The sequence below is a fragment of the Galeopterus variegatus genome, unplaced genomic scaffold, assembly GCF_000696425.1.
Source record: "Galeopterus variegatus unplaced genomic scaffold, G_variegatus-3.0.2 Scaffold7909, whole genome shotgun sequence".
NCBI classification, from domain to species: domain Eukaryota; kingdom Metazoa; phylum Chordata; class Mammalia; order Dermoptera; family Cynocephalidae; genus Galeopterus; species Galeopterus variegatus.
Window position 1 is genome coordinate 62889 of NW_007734020.1, and position 6058 is coordinate 68946.

Here is a 6058-nt window from a genome sequence, read left to right on the forward strand (position 1 = left end):
CCAGGATCAGCCACATAATTTGCAGGGCTTGGTGCAAAATTAAAACTTGAGGCCCTTTGCTCAAAAAATATGCATTTCAAGACGGTGGCAGCAGAGAATTAAATCAAGCACGGGGCCCTTCTAAGTGCAGGTCCCTATGTGACCACCCAGATTGCATGCTCATAAAGCCACCCCTGCTGCTACTCAGCTTTACTACTTCCTTCATAAAGCCAAGGAATGTCAGACCTCCCACCACCTAATCCAGACCCACCCTGAACAAACGAGGAAGCCGAGGCCCATGGAAGTGAAATGGCTCATCCACAGTCTCTCAGCTGGTCATTGGCTGCCCAGCCTCCTTAGAAACTAGCTATGCCCTGCTCTTGGCAATCAGAATTATATCAGACGTATTTGTCTATTGTCTGCCTGATTGTTTCTTGCTGTAAAGCTGGAGATTACACACACACACACACACACACACACACACACACACGCACACACATATTTGATTAAAAAAAGAATGTCCTCTTTAAACATAAAACAAGGCCAAAGCACCTGGAGGCAGAACCCTTTATCACCTCCAAACCCTCCAGCCAAAACTGCTGATTCATCTTTCTAGGAAAGCAGCCTGGGTCCTCTCGGGAAGCCCCTCTGGCATCGCCTCTAGATGCTCACACATGGCACACAGCACTCCTGTGCATGAGTGGCATCTATCTAGGGTCTAGGGGCACCTGCCTAGGATGGCACTATCTGTGACAAGGGTATGGGGGTGTATGGCCACAAACCTGGTCTCATGGTCCCAAGGAGGAAGAGCCCAAGCCAGCTTCTCTGTCCTTGCACCTTCTGTGGGGCTCGGATGTCGCGTTGTCACTTCTGGGAGAACCTTGGAGATGATCAGAGCAACCGTCCCATTTTACAGATGAGAAAGTGAGGCCTGGAGGGATGTGTGGAGTTCTAACAAGCACCACCATCTCCTGGTGGAGACTCCAGCTCCCCAAATCTTGGCTCAGAAGAGATGTGACCATGTTCCTGACAGTGCTTCATCTCTACAACATGGGAAGGAGGAGGAAGAAGAAAGATGAAAAGGGACTTCTGAGCCAGAAAGACCTGTCCAGTTCCACCGCTTCCCACTTATGCAAACTTTGCCTCAGTTTCCCCATCTAAAAAATGAGGATAGTAATGTCTACCTCAAGGGTCAGATTAAATGAAACAAGATGCCTAAGTTCCCCAGAGGAGACCTGCCGTTGTAGCAGGTGCCCAACAGATGCTGTGTCCTGCTCACCTCCCTCCTCCCTTTCTTCTGTATCAGGAGTCCCCAGGGGACAACTCTCAGGTCTGGACGCCTCTCATGTGTGGTCGTAGGTGATGAAGCCAAGCAGCCAGTTCTATCTCCCAATATACATGGAACTGAAGAATTTTAGGCAAAAAGAAATCAGCCATGTATACAAGTGGGGTTCCAACTCATAGGAGCACACTGGGAGCCAGTGGAGGTGCTCCTCATTTTGAAGCAGCAGAGGCCTGGGGTTGCATCAGACACCCTCAGAAATGTCCAGAAATTCTTGAGGGGACAGGAAACCTTAAAAGGGTTGCTAAAGCCCTGTGGTCAAGCAGGAGGAGGCTGGTAAGGTAGTAAAATCCAGGAGTTCCCATGAATGGGATCTCGTGGATCCCTCTGGCTGCTGAGGCCTATAAGTGCCCCCCATGTGCTCTGCTATGAGGAAGCCCAAAAAGCCCCTAAGAGTGGGGGCTCAAAGACATTCTGGTTTGAAGGACGGATGTCGGCCATCACTGACACTGAAGCTGCTTCCCTGCTGGCTCTGATACCTGGGAGGCTGTCCTGAGTGTGGGCTGACACCTTGCTCCCCTCACCTGGTTGCAGTGCCTTTCAATGAAGAGGTGCACCTGTCTGTGGTTCTGGCCATTGTGCTCCCAGGCTGCTTCCCAGGCACCTTTCCCCGGAACACCCATCCTCTTACTCCTCACCCAGCCATTCCCAGCCCTGCCTCAGCTTCCTACATTGTCTTAGACACATAGGTGACATTTTCCTGCAATAATGGCAAAGGGCACTGCGATTTATATGAGGGAATATATACCTCATGCAGATCATTAATGGTGGACACTTGTGACCTTGAAGACCTCTAGAAGACTGGAGAATGTTCCTTCTGCAGTGGCAGCTGGAATTTTGAGAGGTCTGAATTCAGCATGAATCAGAGTGGCAGAGTAGTCAGGCAGGTGGTAAAGCCAGACAGACCTGCCTTCCAATCCTGGTTCTGCCACTTACCTGCTTGATCCCTGACATGGGTTACCACACCTCTCTAAGCTTCAGTGTTCTCATCTGCAAAATGGCTAGAACAGCAATGCCTTCTGTGAAGGAGTGAATGAGAGGGTTCGAGTACAGAACTCAGCACCATGCCTGGCACACGGGGAGCCCTCAGTAAATGTGCACGGCAGCTGCTCCTGCTGCTCTTGATAATCCCCAGTGTTCTCCTTGTCCAGCCCCTCATTGCAATGACCTGTAAGATTACAACAGCTTCTTCACTCGACTCCCTCCAAACTTAGTTATTTTCTGTCTTCGTCAGCTTGGGCTGCCATAAAAAAATACCACAGAGTGGGTGACTTAAAAAACAGAGACTTATTTCTCACAGTTTTGGAGGCTGGAAGTCTGAGATTGGGATGCCAGCATGGCTGGGTTCTGGTGAGGGCTTTCCTGGCTTGCAGATGGCCACATCCTCGTTGTGGACTCACATTGTGGAGAGAGAGATCAAAGCTCTTTGGTGCTGTTACTGAGCAAGGGCTCACTGCCTGATGTGCATAGAAGCCAATATTATGGCACTGGTTTTTAAGAAAAGAAAACCTTTATTGCAAAGTAAACCAGCAAGGACACAAGAGGCAATGCTCAAATCTGTGTCTCCAATCTTGGGTCTGGGCATGTTTTAAGGGGTTGGGGAGCAAGGAAGTTTCCAGCTGGCAGAGTTTGATTTGTCAGTGCACCGGATCTTCCTTACTGTAGGACCTCTCTGTTCAGAACTGGCTCTGATGGTTTAATTTCCAGCCTTTTGGTTCCACTGACAGGGAACTTTGTTCCTGTAGTTTCAGGTCACAACCTTCTTTTCCTGTGCATGCTTAGTGGGTTTCCTGCAAAACAACATGTTAGTACAAAGAAGTGGGACTGGTTGAAACCAGTTATGTTTATAAGGCCACTAATCCCCATATGAGGGCTCTACCCTTGAGACCTCATCTAAACCTAATCACCTCCCAAACTGGGGGTTACAGTTTCAACATATGAATTTGGTGGGGGGCGCACTCGATTGAGTCACATCACTTCAGAAGTCCTCAGTGTCTCGGTGAGTACATCCACATTTCCTGGCGTGTTATCCAAGCCCTATGTGTGCACCCTTCCCTTTCCAGCATCCTCCTCCATGTGTATTTCATCCCCTCCCGTCCTCACTTCTACTGACTCTCAGCTTAAAAGCTCCTTTGTATCCAGAGATGTCCTCTCTCTCAGTGCCTCTCCATGGAGAAGCTCCTCCTGCCCCACCCATGGGAACCTAACACCTCTATTGTCCTGGTCCTCTCCCCCATAGCAGGCCTCATGGGGCTCATGGCTCAGGCCTGTCTCTCCAGAGAACATGAGCCTTGTACAGCGAGAGATGTCCTGGTCATCTCTGTATACTCTCCAGTGCTTGATACAGCATTGGGTGAGTGTTACTGGATCAAGGAAATGGAACAATTAGGGGACTGTCTAATTATTCCACATGTGCAAGTCTCCACCCTCTACATTTCAGACCCAGCAGTGTAAAAAGATGGAAAAGGAGGGAGAATGACCCAAAGGCACACATTCCTGTGCTGAGACCAGCATTTTAGGAGGGACCAGCAGCCGGCAGTGCCCCTCACCCCTTGTGCTACCCACACCAACCAGCACGTGCACACTGCAGAGCCCACACTGCTTTCCAACAGGAATCAATCACACCAAGCATTCCACTCTCTTTGCAGTTTTTCTGATGGTTTATAGGGTCACAGGGAGGGGCCACACTACAGGGCTCACACACTTCTCTGGGAAAATCCACCCTTGCAGACCAGCCACCTGCCGCTCTTCCGCAGCCCTTGCGACCTGTTCGCTTCCTCCTCACTTCCCCAGGCACCTGGTGCTTCCCAGGCTGCACTGTCCTGAGCACCCTCCTCCCCAGAAGCTCCTGCCTCTGAACCTGTGTTCCCAAGCCATCACCGTCTCTGCACCTCAAAGGACTCTTGAGTTACAGAAACACCCATTGGAGACCCCAGTGGGGGATGCAGAGAACATGCACTGTGTTCTGGAGAGTAGTCACTTCTGGGGAGAAAGGCAGGGAGCAGCAGGGCTTTGATTTGTCCATACTGCTGTGTTTCCTAAAAGCAAAAGGCAGGCAAGGGGTTCTAACACCAATGTGGCGAATGGGATGAGGGTATGGGGTTGGCTGTAAGTGTGTGCATGCACATGTGTGTAAGTGATTCCATTCCATAGTTAAAAAGAAAAAAAAAGTACTTGGAGACATAAACACAACACCCTTCAGGATTATTCCGACCTCAGCCTGCTTCCCCCATCAGCCAGGCCAGGGGAGCCGCTCCACACTGCTCTTCTCTGGCCACCCCAGGCCCTGCTCCTGCTCCCCCGCAGGCTGCAGCATGTAGGCTCCTTGCCTCTAAACCTCTCTCCTTCCAAGACCAGCCTGGCCCAACCAGCCCCCAGCTTCTTCCCCAATCCCACTCACCCTTGCCTTCTTCACAGGAGTCCTCGGGCTTCTAAGTGCCACAGAGCCCAAGGTAATAATAACTAACGAAGGAAATGCCTACCACAGCCAGGGACATTCTTTCAAATCTCATGGGAAGAATCACCCCCGTAGCTCCCTAGAATCCAATGTGGGCCGACTCTGCTCTGCCACAGCAGTTTCACTTGAGCTTCTGGTTTCTGGATTCTGCCTCGCTGACCTTTCAGATTCCTGGGCTGGTGCACCTGGATCTCAGCCCCACCTGGGAAAGCAGGACCCAAGGGTGGGCACCAGTTCCACGAAGGCCGTGTGGGCTTATGTCTCACAGGACCCCTGGACCCTGCTACCTGCCTGCGTCGTGACAAGGCCCCTGCGGAGATCAAGTCCCAAACCAGGGGTGCGCTTTGGCTCTCTCCTCTGTGCTCTGCTCTTCACACTCCACCCCTCCTGACTCATCTTCCTCTCTTTTTCTGATGAATTCAAATGATAATCCTTCTCCATTCTGCTGGCACCAAAAGGAGCTGTGTCCACAAAATAGTGTGAAGGGCATTTTAAAAATAATAATAGTATTCTTTAACACTTTTTAATAAAGAATAACTGGCATAGAAAAAAGTATACATATCTCACGTGTCCAGCTCAATGAATTTTCACAAAGTGAGCACACTTTGAAACAAGCTCTGAGGTCAAGAAATAGAACATGAGTGACCCCTCATCCTGGCACTGTCCCGCCACCCAAGGGCAAGTGCTATCCTGGCTTCTAATAGCACAAGAGTTTTCTACTATACTTAAGTGAAATCCCAGTTTGAGCTCTTTTGTGTCTGGCTTCTTTTGCTCAACATTATGCTTGTGAGTTTCACACATACTGCTTCCTGCAGTTATAGTTCTTTACTGTCATAGTTGTATAGTATTCCATTGTGAAACTCAGGTACCTTTTACTTATCCACCCTCCCCCTGATGGACATGTGGGCAGTTTCACTTTGGGCTATTATGAATAGTGCTGTCATGCAGGGAAGACTTTCTAGGGGCTCTGCCTGAGTCCCCACAAAGCTGTCTTCCCCTCTTCAAGTGGGGAGGACAATGACAGAGGAGGACATGAAGGCTTGTAAAGGATTTTGGGAAGGGCTGGCCCATTTCATGCCATTTTAGGGTGACACAGGGTCATCTTGCCACAATCCATCTCTTCCAATATACGAGGGTGCTTCAAAAAGTTCATGGAAAGATTTGTACTATCTTTTAATTCTATTTTTCCATAAACTTTTTGAAGTACCCTAATAGAACCCCACATTTCCAGCAGGGTAAACTTACTCTTTTGGGTTGACTTGCTCAAGGTCACAGCTAGT